This window comes from Octopus bimaculoides, chromosome 3 (assembly GCF_046866305.1).
Source record: "Octopus bimaculoides isolate indiv1 chromosome 3, ASM4686630v1, whole genome shotgun sequence".
In the NCBI taxonomy this organism is placed as follows: domain Eukaryota; kingdom Metazoa; phylum Mollusca; class Cephalopoda; order Octopoda; family Octopodidae; genus Octopus; species Octopus bimaculoides.
In genome coordinates, this window is record NC_142930.1 from 9,262,177 (window position 1) to 9,284,882 (window position 22,706).

A 22,706-nucleotide genomic window follows, 5' to 3' on the forward strand; every position below is an offset into this window, starting at 1 on the left:
ATTTCACTCAAAGTAACCACCCTCAGCTTTCACCAAGGCATCAAAACAACTCCGGAACTTGGAGCATGCATTCTTCGCTGTATTTCTGGGAAGATCTACGGGCACCTCCTTGGTCTTAGCCACCAGCTTGGCCTTGGTGTCACCGACAGTGCAGTTGATGTCCTTCTCAACCGTGTCCCGCATATAGTGTTCTATGAAATTACAATTGGGGGAATTAAGAGGTTAGAAACTGAGACAAACTGGCAGAGTCGTTAGCACACCGGGTGAAATGCTTAGTGGTATTACGTCTGCCGCTATGTTCTGAGTTCAAATTCCGCTGAGGTCGACTTTGCCTTTCATCCTTTCGGGGTCGATAAATTAAGTACCAGTTACGCACTGGAGTCGATGTAATCGACTTAATCCGTTTGTCTGTCCTTGTTTGTCTCCTCTATGTTTAGCTCCCTGTGGGCAATAAAGAAATAGGAAACTGAGATGGTTGAAGTCGTGAAAATTCTCCGACGACCACTTCTGATTCTTTCCAGAGGTATGGTAAGGAGCCAAATCCTGCTGCCACACATATGGTCTTCCATCAGTTACCTTCTTCAGCCAGGGATTGACCACAATCTGCAACAGATTCACATAATCTGAATTAAGCCTAAGGCCATGTTAGTCAGTTGTTGGATGAACTACGGCGTGCGGGCGCTGTCAAGACGCCTGCTAGCCACGGTCTTGTAGTCTCCGTTGCAGCTGTCTATGTCACGTCTTACAGCCTTTACAACGTTCACAGAACATTGAGCAGCAGTTGTCGGCATTTTGATACCTAGTGCGAATCATCATGATAAGGGTAACTCCTTTCCGATATTCAGATAGCTTCTGGTCCTCCATATCAGCTCAACTTTTTCTGAACCTTTCTGTTGACTTTTTCTCACCAGTCAACGGTGTTGACAGTTCACCAATACATCAAGCTGACAAAAGATACATTAAAAAATTGTCAAATTTAGCCCAAACACCCTGAATGTCTGCAGATAAATGCGCTTCGGCAAGAGCTATGCATACAGAAATAATTCTCAAATACGAGAATGAATAATTACTGATGTTGCAATTAGCTACCCGGTTGATTAAAATCCATTATATGCAAAAGAAGCAGTATTAGGTTAAAATAGCCATCTGTATATCATACTTTATTCAGCCAGGCGGCCAATTGCAACATTGGTTATTGCTCAATTACTGTTTTCTTATACCTGTAGCGATAAATTTTGTTTTAGCAGACGATTGACTGAGTACATGCTACTGACAAAACCCGACGAGGTTGAAATATGCATCTAGCATTCTCGTAGCTGCTAGTGTACGATTTTCGTCTGTTACTGATATATTTGTTTTTAAACACAGTACGTCCATAAAAAAATATCATTTCCGGAAAACAACAGTACATTTGCATTTTCGTGAAGGATATACATTAAATATGATACACAAATAGCTAGTTTAATCTAATACTTCTGTTATATGTAATGTGTGGGTGCGTCTGTACGCATGTGTGTGTGTGGTGCTTAAAAACTATATATATTTATTTATATATATATAAAACACGATAGCAGTTGAAGATGGAGTTACATTTGTGAAAGAAAAGGATAATCACGGACGTACTTACTGGCGACAGTACTTTACATGCACGTGCACGTGCACGTGTGCGTACACACAGACACACACAACACACACACACAGAATACTTGAAACTAGTGAATTAGGAAAAGTTAGTATTGAAGGAAGGACTTCTCCGACTATCGTGATCGTTGGAAACTTCAGACTTACGGAATGCTTTATACAGAAAGAGTCAAGTTTCACATAGGACAAAATTTAATTTGAATAATTGATTATTTTAAAATTGAAATCATACATTTATGACTGCTTTTGTGGAATGAAATTCCTTGGTAATCGTTTGTTGCCATGTTCGACGAGAATAAAACAAGAGAAGGCTTGAAGAAAGCTTTTCCGGTTGATATCTAGGACAGACTAGCAGCAAATTATATCAAGAGTAATTCTGTACCGACAGATGTTTGACGTTTGACCGAAAATGTGTGTCTCTTCGCGCTGTCACGAGATAGTAATGGTTATCTGATGGCGATTAAGTTTAGTTAGTCATCTATTTGTATGTAAGGAAGACAGATTTATTTTAATCCGTGTAATTTGGCTACACGCTGGTATGATGAAAAAACACAGCACAGTTATAACCATTAGTAGCATGTAGTGTAAAGTGTTTATCATATACATCCATTAGCTGTAACTATTTTTACAGTGGAAACTTGATACTGAGAGCTGTATAAACGACTTACAGACCAAGACTGTTAACAGTCAATTGCGGAGTAGACTGCTTTAAAGAAAAAAGAAAACATTGTTGATATGGAGTCTTGTTGAGAGAAAGAGAGAGAGAGACAGAGAGAGACAGAGACAGAGACAGAGACAGAGGGACAGACAGACAGACAGAGAAGATAGAGCAAGCATTGTGTGCGCGCGTAATTATGTTCACTTAAGTGTATGTAGGTGTGGACATGGGTGTATGGACGTGGGTGTGTGTGTACTTTCATTGTATTTACATCGTTGAAAAATTGTCTAAATTCTTTGATTAAAATACTATGCAGACATAGACTTACACAGATACATTCATAGACATACATATATATATATATACACGCACATTTTACTCATACACACATACATACATAGATATATGTGTGTATGTCTATGGTGTGTGTGTGTGTGTGGATTTACGTTGATTACCGGCATAAAGGATCGTATGTATAATGGGTGACAGTAAATGAGAATCAAAATTCTTAAACCTAGTAAAAAAAAAGAAGAAAAAAATCTACGGTGAATCATTATTGAATAATTAATTTACAAACACACTTCTAAATATACCGTGCAAAATCCTGGTTCAGAAGTCTTTACTTTTCGTCTTTTTTTTTTCTTTACCATTGTTTACCAAGTTTTATAGAGGAAATATTCGAGTTACTTCCCTTACTCAACAGTCAGTCTTTTGCTCCGTCATTTTCTTCGCTCTTTCGTTGCTTTTATTCATGCTTGAAATTTCTCTCTCTCTCTCTCTTTCTCTCTCTCTCTCTCTCTCTCTCTCTCTCTTTCTCTCTCTCTCTCTCTCTCTCTCTCTCTCTCTCTCTTTCTCTCTCTTATATTCTATCTCTCTTATATTCTATCTCTCTCACTCTCTCATTCTCTCTGTCACACCCTCTCTCTCCACACACGCGCACACACACATGTTTTTATGTACTGTAACTTAACTAGTTTTTGACAGCAACTCGAGTTTCATGTTGATTTGGAGTAAACTCAGGATCTCGTTGCTTTCATCAATCATCACAATGCCACTATGTAGTCATGTTGGCACTCCGTCGGTTACGACAACGAGGGTCCTAGTTGATCCGATCAACGGAACAGCCTGCTCATGAAATTAACGTGCAAGTGGCTGAGCACTCCACAGACACGTGTACCATTAACGTAGTTCTCGGGGAGATTCGACGTGACACAGAGTGTGACAGGCTGGCCCTTTGAATTACAGGCACAACAGAAACATGAAGTAAGAGTGAAAGAAAGTTGTGGTGAAAGAGTACAGCAGGGTTCGCCACCATTCCCTGCCGGAGCCTCATGGAACTTTAGGTGTTTTCGCTCAATAAACACTCACAATGCCCGGTATGGGAATCGAAACCGCAATCCTACGACCGCGAGTCCGCTGCTCTAACCACTGGGCCATTGCGTCTCCCACTATGTAGTATGCACAGAAGGAAACTGGTTTATCTAAAATCAAGTCTTTTCGTTTCAGCATGACACTCTTGTTTACTGATGGACATCAAATTAATGCTTCTAAAAACATTCATAACACTCCAATGAATGGAGTGCTTTCAGATGTTGAATCTAATAACAAATAAACAATATATATATGTGTGTGTGTGTGTGTGTATGTTATCGTTTTATCTTTATTCGTTTTAGTCTTAGACCACGGCTATGCTGGGGCACCGCTTTACAGAATTTTTAGTCGAATGAATCGACCCCAGTACTTATTTTTTTAAAGTCTGATACTTATTCTATGAGTGTCTTATGCCGAACCGCTAGGCTACGAGAACGTAAACACACCAACACAAGTTGTCAAGCGCTGCTGAAGCCAAAGACAGATACACACGCAAACGCACACGCACCCACTCTCTCTTTCGCTCGCTCTCTTTCTCTCTCTCTCTCTCTCGCTCTCTCTCTCTCTCTCTCTTTCTCTCTGTTTTTCTGTCCCTCTCTCCTTCACACACACACACACACACACACACACACACACACACACACAACGGGCTTTTTTCAGTTTCCGTCCATTCACAAGGCTTTGGTCGGCTCGAGCCGGTAGTTGAAGACACTTACCCACGTTGTCACGTATTTGTTTTACAAGGTTCTAAGTGAGAAAATATGTGTTGAAATTGTTATATTTGGGGACGGTCGTTCTGCCAATAAACACACTCTACTATTTGACTTTCAGTTTAGCTTTATTATTATTAGTTATTGTATATTTGTCTGAGTTCTTTCGTCACACATTCAGTGACCTCCTCAATGACTATTTGTCCTTGTCTGTATTTCCTCTTCTTTCTAGCCTTATACAGTTTACTCCACCTTGTCTTTCGGTAGTACGTGTTCTTGTCTGCGCATGCGTTTGTATCTGCCTCTGTGTGTATGTCTACGTGCTCGGCTTGTGTATGAGCATCTTGTGTGCGTGTGTGTATGGGGTTTCTATATTGCATTATTTGTGTCAGTGTCTCCTTTATTTTTCCTGTGCCTTATTCTGCCTTCAGACGTTAGGCTGTGGGATGGGGATGCTAATATTCTGTTCGTGTTTTCTGCTCAGCCTCGGTCTACTTTCTATTATGTGTGTGACCTCCGTAATCTGTTTGAGCGCTTTATCGATTCTATGTGTGGATAGAATCTTAACTTCCTGAAGAAGAACCTCACCGAAAGTCGTTTTGCAAATGAAGGTGGCTGTAGCATGGATCCTGGACACATTCATTTAGAGGACTTCCATTGGTTGTTCACGAAGAGACTGAAGTGTTACAACATGAGCGTTGAAATCTGAATATCCTACTTTGAAAGAAATAAGAAAAATCTGACGACTTCTGAAATGCATCGTGTATACGCATGTGAGTACATGCATACATGCATGCTTTCATACATGCACACACTCACGCACGCACACACACACACACATACACACACACAATAATTCTTGTAATTGGGTTAAATTTTTGCTTCATACCTTGTCCCGGAATTTTTGGACGATTAAAATAAGTCGCCTAAAAACTGGAACTACTTCCCGCTTTTGAAATATCACATTTCCTCAGCCTCATGTGAATTCGAATTGTTTAGAAGAGTTTCAGGAAATTGCTCTTCTCTGAATTACGATGTGAAAACGAGGACGAATTTCAAAAGTGAATGAGTTAAGTTTGCATTTGATGAAAGAGGAATACAATGAAGCCTTTTGTATCTTATATAAGTAAGGAGTGGAGCTTCAGTGCAGATGCGGTGAAAAGAAACCTTCATACACACACACAAACACACACACACACACACACACACACACACACGCACACACGCACACACACACACACACACACACACACGCACGCACACACGCACACAGATACACATACACGCACTCGCGTGCGCACGCACACATGTAGACGAGTGCGTACGCACACACGCACACACATACGCACATACACACAAAACAAATACAAATAACGAAAACCAAAACCCAACAGAAGTCTATGGGATTTTGACAATTACTATTATTAGATTGACGCCCAAAGAAAGAAAACAGTAATGGAGTAATACTTGTTTACAAAAGAATATAACGTTTCGGACATAGTCCTTCATCGGATATTAAGAAACAGTCCAGGAGAGCCTGAGATGAGGAGAGAGATACATGAGAAAAGAGACCTTGGAATACCATCGCGGATTATGTTCTGTTCTTTACGCTTGATGGTTGTGTGTGTGTGTGTGGGTGTGGGTGTGTGTGTGAGAGAGAGAGAGAGAGAGAGTGTGTGTGTGTGTGTGTGTGCGCGCGCGAGTGTGCAGACCTAACAAGGGGTTTCATGCAAGGCTAGCTGCTGCCCGTGCATACAAGTTTTCCTCTTGTGTTGCCCTAGGGAAAGCCTTTCATTAAAAGGCTGATGCATTTTGCCATCAGTGTCAGTGAAGTATTATCGTTAGAGCGCAAAGAGCCGTCACAAATACCACAAGGTATTTGTTCGACGCCCGAACACTTCTGTCATTCTACTACTCGGAATTGAAACTTTTTTTATCGACTCTGAAAAGATGAAAGGCGAAGTTGAACATTGTAGAGTTTGAACTCTGAGTGCAGGGAACCGAAGCAAATATCACAGAGCATTCTGTCCAATGCATTGACGACTCTGCCAATTCACTGCCAACGATCTGTTTCAATTTCTGATTAAAGTTAACCCACTCTACTTTCGTAACTACCACTATCTAAAGAAGTATTAACATCACGCAAACTTCCTTTTCCCTTTTGAAAATGTGATCATATTTAAAAAAAATCAACATTAATTATGTAATTCAATAAGAATATATTTAATTCTAGAATTTATCGTTATCTTTGAGTCCATTCTAATTCTTAATGTACTGACATTAAGGCATCATAAACCAAGGTAGATAATGCTTTTAGCTTGTGAGTATTCAGCTCTGAAAATGGAACGCTGTTGCTATTCTCTTTGTTGATATTGGTTATCTTAGTCATCACCGTGGAATTCCACATACCAGGGCGAGATAACAACTTAGTGTGGATGCTTGCACGTGATATATTTAACGCAACACATAATCGGAATAAATAGCTTGATCTAATTAACAGTAATGATGAATGAGGAAGTTTATGACGCTGATTTGAAATTGAATTTATCGGAGTGGTTTTTCACGGCTTCTTTTGTGCCAATAAGAGGTCTTGAATCTAAGCTGTGAAAGATTAAGAATAACTTTTGATGGGAAATTCACCCTATTTATTATCTATGACTCTATACTGGTTATATATAGACTCAAATCTGGATAAAATAATGTTGTACAACGATTGAAATGAGATCATGGATAAAGCCCTTGTTTGTTCCCTTGCATGGACTCATATTCTGCTAAGTACGAAATACAGGTATGTCTACATAGGTAATAAATATACTTTTTTATGATAGAGGAATACATATTATATTTTATTATACTATCTTTATCTATATAACATACGCAGCATATGTGCATTGTTGAAAGTATATTATAAAGCTAACATATGTTATATAGTTAAAGACATTACTCTAAAGGTGCTTCTCTTGCTTAATTTGAATAGTATAGTATCGCATAGTATAGTATAGTATATACTTGTTATTAGTCAATGCTGTTCATCATTATTCACCTTGCTCAGTGCTCCAAATTCTGTTCATAAAATAACCGTGGTTTTCCATTTGAAAGCTATTCTGAAAGTGCCGTGGATTGCAGTTTGTCCATGACTGCAATAAAATGATAGGTGAACTGCAATATAGTGAAGGATTACTGTACTACTACTTCTACAATAAAGGCCTGACGAAATGCCGCTAAGCATTTTGTTTGGCGAGCTAACAATTCTGCAGGCTCGTCGCCTTTTTTGGAAACAGGTAACGAGGACACCAATCATTCTAATACAACTTCAGTAAACAATCCTAATTGACCGAAAAGAACAAGAAAAATGCTTGCCAATTTGAATGAATAGTAGGAGTCTTTTGGTTATATTTTGTGTTGCTAATTACTGTGTGTGTGTGTGTGTGTGTGTGTGTGTGTGTGTGTGTGTGTGTGTGTGTGTGTGTGTGTGTGTGTGTGTGTGTGTAAAGTAAGATTTTCTTTAAAAATTTTTACTATTTAAAAAAAAACTTTTGTAAAACAGAATGACACGAAACTTTTGGAACGAAATTTTCGTATTGTGTATATAAGTGCTTTCGTTGTTCAACGTTTCAAATATACGTGTTATGGGATAATCAGCTGAAAAACATGTGATGTGACTTAACCATGCTCTTGTCTAATATCCAGTTATTTAATATCCAGTGAGAAACCGATTGGTAAGATCGGCTGAAATGACTCTATAACACTTTATAGTTTGATTCATATCTATCTATCTATCTATCTATCTATCTATCTATCTATCTATCTATCTATCTATCTGTCTGTCTGTCTGTCTGTCTGTCTGTCTGTCTGTCTATGATGATGACTGTCCACTCGTAACCAGGAAGATTATAACTGACCATTGCCCATGCAAAATGTCAGCAATGCCATTACATGAGGTTATGGGCACCAACAGTCAGCTTCCCCCGGGTTCGCTTTTGCAGCTTCCATGAACGTCGTGGAATCTTAAATTTTGGGTCTAAAAAGGCTTGCACAATACCTCACAGGCCCTCTTCAACCTACTGACATGATCCAAAGACAAGCCAGGTCAAGATAGCCAGTGCCAATATGGTTTGCAGGCTTAGGAATGTGAGAATTTCTGAGAGTCTGTGTAGTTGCTAGATAGTTGCTGAGCAAACACTAGCACCATCCATCCTTTTGACAGGTCTTATTTTTAGTCCTGTGAAGGCGCATAACTCAGTGGTTTGAGCGTCGGGCTTACAATCATAAGAGTGACTTCGATTTTTGGCTCAGGCTGTGTATTGTGTTCTTGAGCAAGACACTTTATTTCACGTTGCTCCAGTTCACTCATCTGCAGAAATTAGTTATGACGTCACTGGTGCTAAGCTGTATCGGCCCCTTTGCCTTTCCCTTGGATAACACGGGTGACATGGAGAGGGGAGACCGGTATGCATGGGCGATTGCTGGTTTTTCATAAACCACCTTACCCGGACTTGTGCCTCGAAGGGTAACTTTCTAGGTGCAATACCATGGTCATTCATGACCGAAAGGGGTCTTTACCTTTTATTTTTAGCCCTGCAGAATTTCTAGCAATGCCCCCTCACCAGGGAAGCCTAGTAGGGGAACCGGTTTAGTCAGTGACGATTGGACCATGCATCGGGTTCTACAGGATTCCACGTTAGTAGTAGCGCCCTTAAGATACCTCACAAGTGACCAGACACATACACATGCACATTTTCGAGAGGTCCTTAAGTGACCAAGTATTTCAGCTGAAACAATCTGAATGCCAGGTGACAGAAGAAAAAGCAAGTGAACATTGAAGTCCAGTGCACTCAACTAGTGTAATACGAGCGCGACCACACACACACACACACACACATATATATATATATATATATATATATATACATACAGGCATGCAGACATATATTGTATGTGTATGAGAGAGAGAGAGAGAGAGAGAGAGAGGGAGAGGGAGAGAGGGAGAGAGGGAGAGAGGGAGAAATCGGAATTAACATGCATTTTTCAGATTCCAGTATAACCTTTTATCAAGAGTATTGAAGTTACTATAAGTGTTGAGTACTTCTAAGTGGTTCTATTATTTCTGCTTTGACCTTTGCGTGTGGCAAGTGGATGATTTGGATATTTCCCTGTGTGTCACACAAATTTACAACAGTTCACTTCTAGCAATCTTTCAGTTATCTTTTCCAAGACATGAAATAATCATGTAGGTGTTGAAAGGAAATAGCCGAGCAGAGATGGTATTGTAATATCAGCTTATGGTCTTGACTTAAAGTCTCGCTAAGGCGTTGTCTTCTACGTTTCCCTGTTCACTTATATGTTGGAATCGGTACCAGGAGCTCAAGGACTTGTGTGTGTGTGTGTGTGTGTGTGTGTGTGTGTGTGTGTGTGTGTGTCTGTGTGTGTGTGTGTGTGATATGATAGACAGCCAAAGTTCTGTTTTACTGTCACCCAGTTCCGGATGAAAAAAAAATGTCTCGAAAACCAAAGGTTCGTTAGAACACCATTAAACATTTCATCTTCAAGCAATAGCGCCAAAAGCAGGTCAATGTAATGGAAGCCATCTCTTGGAAAGCAATTGATTACAGTTAAACTCACAGATACGACGCAGCACACATACCCCAACCCATAATCGACTCTATGGTGTACTGGTGTTAGTTTTCTGAGAGCGTACAAAAATCTCAACAATGCTAGCACCAGTTGTAATATATGAGGGTGGGCTGAAAAGTTCATAGGCTGACTATGACGGAGTGATACTAGAATTGTGAAATCTTGCATGCATTAATATCAAATTTTATTGATAACTACATTGCTTCTTTCCAGCTAAACTGACATTAGACTGTTCAAAGAACACTTCAAAAGTACCGTATTTTAACGTGGATAAAGAACCTTCGTGTATAAGGAACCCCCTAATTTTGGGGGCTTAAAACTTGGAAAATATATTTTTTAAGGGATTATAATACTATCCATATATATGTAACTCCTTTATTTTTTAAACTTAATTTTTGACAAAAAAGGGTTCCTTATACACGTTAAAATACGGTAACTAGTAGCGACTTCTCTTGAAAATGGACAATATTTGGTATCGTGGTGTTATCAAGTACCAGCAGAAAAGGGTTTAACCCACAAGGACATTCATACTGACATGGTTGCTGTATTAGGGGATGACGCTCCAGCTTTATCAAGAGTGCAAAAGTGGGCAACTGAATTTAGGAAGGGAGGGGAGAGTCTTGAAGATGACTCAAGGTGTGGATGTCCAGCAATTGCAAACCACCGAGGGAAACATTGATCATGTTCACCACATGCTGATGGACGAGAGGCGATTGGCTATAAATCAAATAGCTAATACTATTAGCATATCTTGTGAGAGAGTTGAGAATATTCTGCAGAATGAGTTTGGCGTGAAGAAAGTTTCTGCTCGGTGGGTGCCATGTCTTTTGACACCTGATCAAAAGCGCACCAGGCTGACCACATCACGGGAAAATCTGATATTATTTGAGGAAGATCTAGTTGAACGTTTCTTAACCCATGATGAGTGTAGGGTTCATCACTTCGAGCCAGAGACAAAGAGACAATCCTTGTAGTGGAAACATTCTTTTTCATCTGCTCCAAAGAAGGTCAAGGTCATGTCATCTGCAGGGATTGTGATGGTCTCAGTTTTTTGGGATGCGAAAGGCATTGCGTTTATCGACTAGCTTCAAATGGAGAGTGCTGTGCCAACTTGCTGAGGTAATTACGAAAGGCTATCAAGCCTAAACGCCCAGGAAAACTGATGAAAGGGGTCTTGTTTCATCGGGACAGTGTTCCAGCACACAAGTCCTTGGTTTCAATAGCTACTGTGCGTGACTGTGGCTTTGAACTGGTTGATCACCCTCTCTATTCTCCTGGTTTAGCCCCATTTGGCTATCATCTGTTCTCCAACATGAAAAAACACTTGGCTAGTAACCAGTATTGCGGTGATAATAACATCGTGTCTGCTGTTGATGCCCTTTTCACCAATGCACTGCACACCGATTGAAGAAGTGTGTGGACCGCAAGTGGGACTATGTTGAAAAATAAACCTCATTTGGTCACATTCAACGAGAGTATCTCGGTCAGCTTATAAACTTTTCAACCGACCCTTGTATGTTCTGGCAAATATGTAAATATCATGAAATAGATGTAATCGTATTTATAAGACATGTAGCGAGAGATTGTCATATTTTAATGACTAATCATTATATGCTGGAATGACAGTCTTAGTAGTGATAAGCAGTATATCAGCAGTTCCCAAATTGGGGTCCACGGACCCATGAGGGTGGGATGCTCACAAAGAAATCAGTGGTGGTGATGGTGGTCGTGATGGTGGTGTGGGTTAATGAACTGAGTTCAAAATTTGCTGAGTTGTATGACCTTTCAAAAGCATAGAATCCGTGCTGTGGCGTAGCCAGATTCTAATTCAGGTTCTAAAGTAGAGAAAAGAGACACTGTGACTCATACCAAATTGTTTTAAACTTACTGTAGATGTTTATTTTGTGTGTGAAGTTACTTAAATCAAGACACAAGGAAAATACAATGCATAGCAGTTATTTTATATTTAAAATCAAAATTCAATTTTTAAAAAGTCTTTTGCTCTTAAATTTTATCTCGAATACTCTTGATTTCTCTTGAATTTTGGAGAATTTCTTTAATTAAAACACACAAGCAAAAAAAAAAACCAAAAAAAAAACCCAACTTGGTTTGACTATTGGAGCTTACTGTATCAATTAAAACCAAATTTAAATGAAATGCACATTTGTTTGGAGATCAGACATTTCATTTTATATGGTGCTTGCCCCACCGTATGACTAACCGTAGCGCAGATTTATTGACAACCCTAAATTTTTAATTGCGGGAAGAGTGTTGAAGAAATGCTCCGCTCTTGCACCAGGAAATTCGCTGAATTGTATAAATCGTTTTACTGTATCGCTGTTTACTGTGACATATTGCAAGGATAACAAGAAAAAAAAAATTCTGCTAATGTCAATAGTAGAGTCAACAACATAGCAAAGTATTTGGCTAAATTGATTTCAGCTGTTGTTCCTGATAAAACCTGAACTGATAAGGTTTACATCAAACTATTTTATATACCCGGACTGAGATACGTTGCATTTCGGTCACTTTGTAATAGATATTTCAGTTGATGGACCATTTTTAGCAAACTCCCAAATTTGCCTAATCTAAGCCTCGATACTCACGAAAACTATGAAATACAAGTCTCTGTTTTCCTAAACAGAGACTCGTATCTTTATCGCAGAGTAGAATTACCGTTTTTCTCAATCTCTTTTTTATCATATCAGAAAAGACCAACAGTTGACTTTCATCAAGGCCCAGAAATTCACCCGCGGGTGTTGACGCTCTTACCACTAATCATCTACGTATCTACGTCATAGCATAGCATCCACTGACTGCATTGCGTGACTGGTTGGTGGCTGTGAGCATCTGACGGTACTCTAGGTACCAGACGCCCTGCCACAACTACTCTTGATCAGGGCTGCAACTCTATCAAAGAGAAGAGATGCAGAAAACACGTCTAACAACAAACAGGAACTACACCTAGCCACCGCCAATGAAACACTGATGTCGCAGCCTCAGTGAATGACTTTCAAGGATAGTTTTCTCATGGCCCATTTCTGAGTGAGACTAGCCATCCTGCTCATTACCCCTTCTCAGTTTTTGTCCACTTGGGAGTCTGAACTAAATCAGACCCCACGCAATTTAAGCGGTCTATCTGTCCAGCAAGAAACAAGTGCTTCATTTGAGACGCCACAGTCAGTTATTCCTTTGCTCCCTCCTACACCCTAGATGCTGGGGTAAATGGGAGGGTCTCTGCTTCCGTAGTCGAAAGGAAACAAATCCTAAAGTATGTCAGTGAAACATTTCTTCCAATCAGTAGCGTTTGAGACGTTTGGAGGAGCTGAGCCGCGGACAGCGAAGTTCTTATCATCGTTGACGGCTCGCCTTACCGAGGTGTCAGGTGACGCTTGTGAGAGTGCGTGGCTGTTCCAACGCCTTAGCCTTGTCCTCGCCTGCGGTAAGGCCGCCAACATGTTAGTTTGCTTCAATAAGTTCCGTTGGCCCTTATTGTGTTGGTCTGATTGATGCACTTAGTGATGAATTGATGTTCTGTTTTGGGTCTTTTTTTCTTCGTTCATAATTATATTTTCTTCTGTTTTGGACTTATATTTTAATGTAGAATATTTATGCTGTAGCAATAAATTCATATTCAATTTCTCACTTAGTATTGAAGCTGAATATAGGAGAAAAATATGAGGTGTTGTGATGATCATAATATTACAAGAAGTGATTATGACAATGAAGAAGTATTATGATAGTGACAGAGAATGTAAATCTCGTGGATGCTATTTCGCAATAATTACAGCTAAAATGTTATTAAAGGGAGCTAACTACATATAATTTTTGTCACTATACAACAACATTATCTCCCTTATATTCACGAATTATTCAGTCTCAATAACGCAAAATCTTGTTATAGTGGTCTGAAAAGATATTGATATACAAAGCATTTCCATATTAGTGCACATAATGAACATTTCTAAATAACTGTAACGTATGTTAAACAGTAGGCACAAGCGTGGCTGTGTGGCAAGATGCTTGCTTCCCAACCACATGGTTCTGAGCTCAGTCCCACTGTGACACCTTGGGTCAATGTCTTCTACTATAGCCTCAGGCCGACCAAAGCCTTGTGAGTGGATTTGGTAGACGGAAACTGAAAGAAGCCCGTTGTATACACACACGGCGCGCGCGCGTCACACACACACGCACACATACACACATATATGTAGTTGTGCGTGTGTCTGTGTTTGTGCTTGTCCCCCACCATCACTTGACGACCGATGCTGGTGTGTTTACGTCCCCGTGACTTTGCGGTTCGTTAAAATAAGAACTAGGCTTACAAAGAATAAATCCTGGGGTTCGATTTCTTCGACTAAAACCCTTTAAGGCGGAGCTCCATCATGGCCGCAGTTAAATGACTGAAACAAGTAAAAGAAGAAAAAATTTCATTAACACACACGCACACACACACACACACACACACACACTTTCAATAACCTATTGTAATCAAACACGCAATTATAATTAACTATCTAATATAATGCTTGAAATATTGATTTGATACAGTTTTCACTAAATCTTAGGTTTGAACGATTTATTATGACCAAGAACAATTCTACATTTAAATTTGTTCAATGAATTAATATTTTAAAACTTCGAATTGGCAGTTGCAAGAGAGCTGGAATGAAGTCGAAACAAAATACCTCGCCGCATTTCTTCCGGTTATACTATTTGTTCATAGTTCAAATCTCGCGTGCTAAGTTTTGCAATTCGGGGGTCGATAAAAACAAAATAATACCAATTTCAGGGCAGTAGATAGGCGAAACTAAGGAAATTTAAATTCAGAGCGCAAAGAAACGGGGGATAAAAAAAAGAATAAAACTTGAAGGTATTTCTTCCGGCTGTTCGTATTATGTGTTCAAATCTCGCTAACTTAATCAATCACCTGGTAGACTCAATCAATCACCTTGTTTAACCACATCACATGATACCCTGACTGTCGTTAGCGAATATCACTCTCTTGCAAGTATTTGAGCCGGATCTCTGTGGCACCTCAGACCTGTTTCAGGCAAGACAATTTTCCCACAGACCTGGATGATCACAGCCATAGCAAAACAAATAAAGTGCATAATATATAATTTAATTATTACATATATAATACATGATATAATAAGTACGGTACGATACGGCATCATGGACGGGAACAAAGGGCCAACGTGAAATTTTACGTTAAATTTAGGTAGTTTGTTACAGAAACATTGAGCATGCTTCGGCCAACATACGGCGACGAGGCAACTTGTCGTATGCAATGTTTCAAGTGGCAAGGGCGTTTCAAAAGCGGAAGAACGCCTATATGGAATTGGTAAGCGTAAATTTTCTTCGACATGGCTCAACTTGGTGAGACTCACTGATCTCCAAACTACGCATCCTATCGAAAAACGTTTCTCTAAAGATCCTTCGGAGCAGCTCCATTTTGCCGTTTGTTGTTCATTACCCAACATCCATGACCATATGTGCGGATAAGCACGAAAATCGAATTGGCGATAGCAAGTTTAGTTTTCTTTTTTACTAACCACTCATCTTGTGAGGATCGAATGTTGGAGCAGGCACATCACTTAATTTTTATCTGTCATGGCAATTTGGATGTATTTTACAATTATTCACAACCCACCCCACTTTCTTATGTAACATATTGTGCGATATGAAACGCAGATCAACTTATCAACCCTTCGCACTGAGTTTGCATATGTATGCATGTTATCAATCAGTTTCATTTCTGTATTTCTTGTCAATAGAGAAAGAGCCGGACTCTAACATAGATTCAAGGCTCCTTCATTGGAACTTTTATCAACATCATCTAGGTATTTGTGCATATGTGTGTGTGTGCAGTATTTGGTGTTAGTGTATGCGCAGATTTGTATGTTTGTTTTATGGATGCGTTTTTATGTATATATTTTCATGTCTAGGCGTATGCATATGTATTTATGTGCTAAATGTATGTATGTATGTATGTATGTATGTGGGAAGCTTCCGTTCGGGAATTCTTGAGTTACGGGGAGCGTACTCCCTGGACCGTTCTGACCTGAAACATTAGACCGTGTTGGGGTCCTATCTATGGGTTAGATAGATTTCCCCAGGGTAGAGGAAGCGCCCTTTATTTCTGATAAAGCCGTTGGGGAGGCAACTCTTCTAGGAAGAAGATATTCTGATACAAAACTTGCAGGCAAAATAGTTACCAGTCAGCTTGCAATGCTTGCCACTGGAACCGACTGTGGCGACAGAGATACTGGTAAAAGTATTGTACAAGCTTTTGTCACTTAAATCCAGTGACGTACAAATGTCTTACTATTATTTACTGTGAGACGACTATCATCTGACAAGATGAAGCAATTATGTATGTATGTATGTATTCTTTTATTCTTTTACTCTTTTCACTCATTTGACTGCAGTCATGCGGGAGCACCACCTTGGCTGGAGCGATAGCAGTTATGTATATGTGCGCAAGCGCGTGTATATGTGTACATACATACATACATACATACATACATGCAAATATATGCATATATTTGTTTTTGTTATAATAAAAAACAACTTTTACATTAAACTAAAGGATCACTCAACAATAGTTCATATTCATTAGCCTATAACGAGAATAGAGTTGACAATGACTTCGAAGTTTCGACTTGATAGCCGTCATTTGACTGAGTTGTGTGTGTGTGTGTGTGTGTGTGTGTGTGTGTGTGTCGTGGTTATGAGTTGTTTTGACTCTTATTTCTAGCAATACTGACGTATATATTTTTGCCTTTCGGTTGAAAAATTACGAACAATGTTCTCTATGTGGCCTGTGTGTTTTCTGTGCTCTGTTTATAATTTTGTCCACGTTTTCTTTTGCAACGTCCTGTACCCAGATATGCATCTATATATACATGTAGATGTAGGTATGTACATACAGGTACGTATATATGCATATACTCACATATTATTTGTATTATATATATATATATATATATATATATATATATATATATATATATATATATATATATATATAAATAACAATATATTATAAATTAACTACCAACAAAAATAATTGGTAAGCTAACTTAAAAAATCACCACCAAAATAGCAGAAAAAAACGACAGTGAAGATATGCAGACTCTTCAAGAATCGATCCTTTTGGTTATATTAATAATAATAAAGGAGTTACGACGCAAAAACGTATAAATTCAAAAGAACATATTTATCTTCTTCAATATATATTTCAGTATAAAGAATTCATTAAGATGCTTAAATCAAAATTTCTTTACACATCATTCAGGAACAGATATAATACATATATATATATATATATATATATATATATATATATATATATATATATATATATATATATATATATATATATATATATATATATATATATATATATATATATATATATATATGTATGTATATATATGTATGTATGTATCTATATGTATATGTACTTCATATACCTATTATAATAAAATTGCCGGTACTAACACACTAATGCGCCAGCTTCAGCATTCGATTGTGAGAAGAGGAGAGGATAATAAAATAAATCAAACTTGCAATCTTCAGTTCAGTTTTCATGTTGTGTTTACCTTCACTTGCTGTCATGAATATCGGGTAATGACCGAGAGAATATGATCGCGAATACAAGCAGTCGAAATAGGGTCTCTTCAAAGTATCTCTGGAGTAACTTTACACGAGAAGTTGCATAGACCAATGAGTCTCTCTGGATTGAGCAGCTTCTTCTCCGCATTGATAGGGTTCAACAACATTACTAAGAACATGCAATTAGAATGTCGAAGGAAAAAATCGTAAGACGGGTTCATCAAGCGGAGCCAACTGGCGGAACCTAAGGGTAGAACAATAATGAGATGGCCCGATAATAGACGAGAGCGCCTAATATAAATGAAAATAATTTTCGCATGTGTGTGAGCGCCCCACACATATTGTTTGTATTATATATATATATATATATATATATATATATATATATATATATATATATATATAATAATAATAATAATATTAGGGACAAAATCCAAAATTACAGGTAAAAAACTCAATTAAAATCAATTTATAAAAAATTAAAATTAAATTGAGCCTTATAGATAAAGTATATATAAAATATATAGTTTTAGGGAAAATAACCAATTTTCAAGAACTCATCGATGAAAATCCACTATCACATATAGAAAAATTAATAATTAAAAGCACAATAAACGAGTATAATATAAAGTAAAGTAAATATCATAAGATAAATATAATAAAAATATTACACGTGTTTCATAACCAATTTTCAAATAGAAAAGAAATTTAAATCGATTAAAATCAATTGAAATTATCGAAAATAAGTTCTATTCAAAAATATAGCTACTCGTCAGATCGTAAGTAGAACAATAATTAGATATATATCTCAACCAACAATAAGTACCAAATGAATTAATATGAAATACTTATTATATAAAGATAGAAAAATTATTAAAAAAATATCATAATATCAAAATAATAACCATTCAATAATCATCCCTTCATCCATTATAATAACATGTATATTATATACAAAAAACATCTTACATAAATTATCATTGTTTTAAATTATCATTGTTTTAAATACAAGTTGAACGAAGTTTAAGTTTAAAATAATAATGAAGATAAAATTAGTACATATTTAACCGGTGTAATAGTTAAAGCTATACTATTTAAAGCTAAAGACGTTTATTTAATTATAATTAAAGATCAATTGAATAATAGAAAAATACAAGATTATTTATTTCTACAAACGTAATAATAAAAAATATGAATGAAAAAATTATGAATGGAAAAAATTATGAATGAAAAAATTAGGAAAGAAAAAATTATTAAGAATAAAAGGTTAAACTTTATATATATATACAAAGTTTTGATTTAAAAAATCTTTAACGATATTATAAACTATAAAGATTAATAATTAATCAAATAATATTAATCAAAAATAATCGAAAATATATCAACACTATTCCAATCGAAGTTCTAATATTATGTAAGATGTTTTTTGTATATAATATACATGTTATTATAATGGATGAAGGGATGATTATTGAATGGTTATTATTTTGATATTATGATATTTTTTTAATAATTTTTCTATCTTTATATAATAAGTATTTCATATTAATTCATTTGGTACTTATTGTTGGTTGAGATATATATCTAATTATTGTTCTACTTACGATCTGACGAGTAGCTATATTTTTGAATAGAACTTATTTTCGATAATTTCAATTGATTTTAATCGATTTAAATTTCTTTTCTATTTGAAAATTGGTTTTGAAACACGTGTAATATTTTTATTATATTTATCTTATGATATTTACTTTACTTTATATTATACTCGTTTATTGTGCTTTTAATTATTAATTTTTCTATATGTGATAGTGGATTTTCATCGATGAGTTCTTGAAAATTGGTTATTTTCCCTAAAACTATATATTATATATATATATATGGTGGTTGTCTACTCCTTACACAGAGTTAGACCACCTCCTGCACCTACACCTTAGCCCTTTCATTGGCGTCTGATGTGGCTTTTTAAACCAGACAATGTTTTGAAAAAACACCCACACAGATTGCACCTCTGATTTGCACCACCAATACCTGCAGGTAAGTTCTGCTCATTGTGAATCCTAACAGGTCTTTTAAGACCCCTATTGGATTTACAAACCCTCTGGCACACACCACATTCAAACGTGTGCACAGACATATAATCAGAATAGCTGGTTGCAGTTTGTTTTCCATGGGTTCGTTGTGCGTCCTCCTGTGGATAAAAGCAACAGTAACATCCACCCCTAGGGGTCAGCCACACTTAAGTGGCAATATACTACACTTTATTACACTGTTAATACTTCATTTAGAGAATTAACATTGCTTGTTTTCACCTTTTCGATATCAGTGAAGAATTTCACTGGAAAAGTAGATATAAGATTGCCAGGATTTTGTCTCTCTCACCAAGGTCAGTGGCTGTCGAACGCCGACGAAGGGAAATAACCCTGAAATCCGGATCGGTTCGTGCTACAGATCATGGTGAGAGGGATAACTTCCCTTGGCAAACAGGACACAGTCGTGTGTCGATAAGCCAGCTGGAGGAGATGTCCTCCTGGGGCTAAAAGCAACAGTAACATCCACCCCTAGGGGTCAGCCACACTTAAGTGGCAATATACTACACTTTAAATATATATATATATATATATATATATATATATATATATATATATATATATATATATATATATATATATATATATATATATATACATATATATATATATGTATATATATACACACACACACATACATATACATATATATTTATATATAGATGTGTGTATATATCGATGTCTCTATGTGTGCATTATGTATCTCTCAGTAATTCATCTTTCTCTCTCTCTCTCTCTCCATGTGTGTGTGTGTGTGTGTGTGTGTGTACACTCTTTGCGAGACTAGATCATCCTAATGGGTAGTTGGTGGGATTTTGGCTGTTACAGATATAAGTATTGAGTGAAGCTTATGTGGCCGCATCTTGTTTGTGTACGAGGAAGCAATGTCATCTAAGTATGGCTTCTTGACTATGACGTTATGAATTTCAAAGATAGCGAAAATGATAGTCCTGGATTTTTGAGAAATACTTTTGTAGTGACGTCATTTGGCGCCAAGGTACAGTCGCCATTACTGCGTTTTTCATCTACGCATGCGCAGGGAATAGTTCCGGAAGGAACACAGGAAGAGTCCCATGCGCATGCGTGGAATTCAACATCTAAACGTTCCCGCTCAATTCATTCTCTTTCTCGGCCGGCCGGCCATGAGCATGGTCATGTCAAGCAGTGTCTCCAACATTCCAACTCTGGAGACAGTCTCTTTCCAACATTCCAACTCTGGAGCTAGACAAATAACCTCTCAACATCATTGACGGCGTCTCAGCAACCAAAGGGCGAAGTGCTGCCTATTTCCTCTGTAAATAAATATTGTTGTGTTGATAGTTCGGAGTTCTGCGTTCCGTTATTATTTAGAATTTAATATAGGAAAGTAGGTGTACACCTAATGGTGTATAACCAACTTTCCTATACTTTTGAAATTCGAGATAGGAATGAAGGACTGAATCAGTTTACATTTTTCTTTCCTATTCACGTGGGCTTGGCGGTAACGTATATGGAGATGATGGCTTCACAGTCTCATGCGGTCTGAGCGGCCACGCAATAGACAAGTTTTAGAAAACTTTCCAAGTTGTAGAACACGTTAAAAAATTTGGCATATGTGCATGTATGTATGTATGTATGTATATATGTATGTATGTATATGCAGATTTGTATGTTTTACGAATGTATTCTTATGCATGTAGTTGCGTATCTAGACATGCTCATATATATTTAAATGATAAACTTCTGGGAAGTTTTACAGATTTTTACAGTTCCAGTGATGGATTGGATCTGTAGTCTTCGAATTAGCTTTCTCCTTTCTGGTTTTGAGACACTTAATTTCTCAAGATTGCTATTTAAGCAGTGTGTTACATATACCAGTATAAACCTGAACTTGTAACCTGGATAGAGTAACTGCAGATTTCTCAATAGTTCAGCATAAGTGTTCTCTTTTTCGCTGATCTTCCGCTTTATGTTAACATCCGCTGGGTAGCTAATTTCCACAACTGTGCAGTTTCTCTTCTCTGTCCCAAATCATTATATCAGGTCTGTTGTGCTTACTTTTTATTGAGGTCTTCACTGGTAGTTTTATATGTATGTATATACATACACATACACACACATGCACGCACATACATACATACATACATACATACATACATACAGAAGATTAGTGAAAAAGAGAATAACTACGTTGAACTATTGAGAAACCTGCAGTTACTTTATCCAGGTTACATACATATGTACAAAAATACCCTGTTGTTGATATTGAAATTCCAATGGAGGAGTTTTGGATCAAAGTTAGAAACCGACTGGTTCTCTATTGGTAAGAAATTTTGAAATGAAACTGAACAATGACATACATACATACATACATTCGCCATGATAGATTGCTAGCTACTAAACCTTTTTTATTTTCTCTCCCTGTTTATTTTTGTGTTCCTTTCTGTTGAAGAGCGTAGGCTCGAAACGTAAAATACTTTCTCACTTCCCGAGCGTTAAACTAATACACCTGTTTGTTGCTTACATATCCGTTTTCGTATTTTGTTTTGTTTTTTTTTTGTAAATTCTCAATACATATATGCATGCATATATACATAAATACATACATATATGATGGCTGCCCCCTCGTTATCGAGTATGGCCACTGCACGAAGCTTAACTTAACGGTGCTGTGATCAAATGTGACGTTTTAGCCCAGCCAAAGATCTACAATGTCTTGCACAGAGTTGGCATCCAAAACCTTTACTGGCAATAGCTGGCTGTTGCTGTAATTGGGCTCCATGTACCTTTGCGTGTCGTCTAAGTCCTCCTGCTGAATCACACTCCCTTCCACATGCCCGACAGATATGATTAGTATGGTGTGTAGCATCATCACCATCGGCCTGGTAGTCAATCATCGGTCTTGCTTTGTGACTACGAAAATGACTCATGAGTCCAGCTTTACTGAGGCACGGTCTTGCACAGACACTGCATGTCAGCGTCATCAGAAGACCCTTACCATCT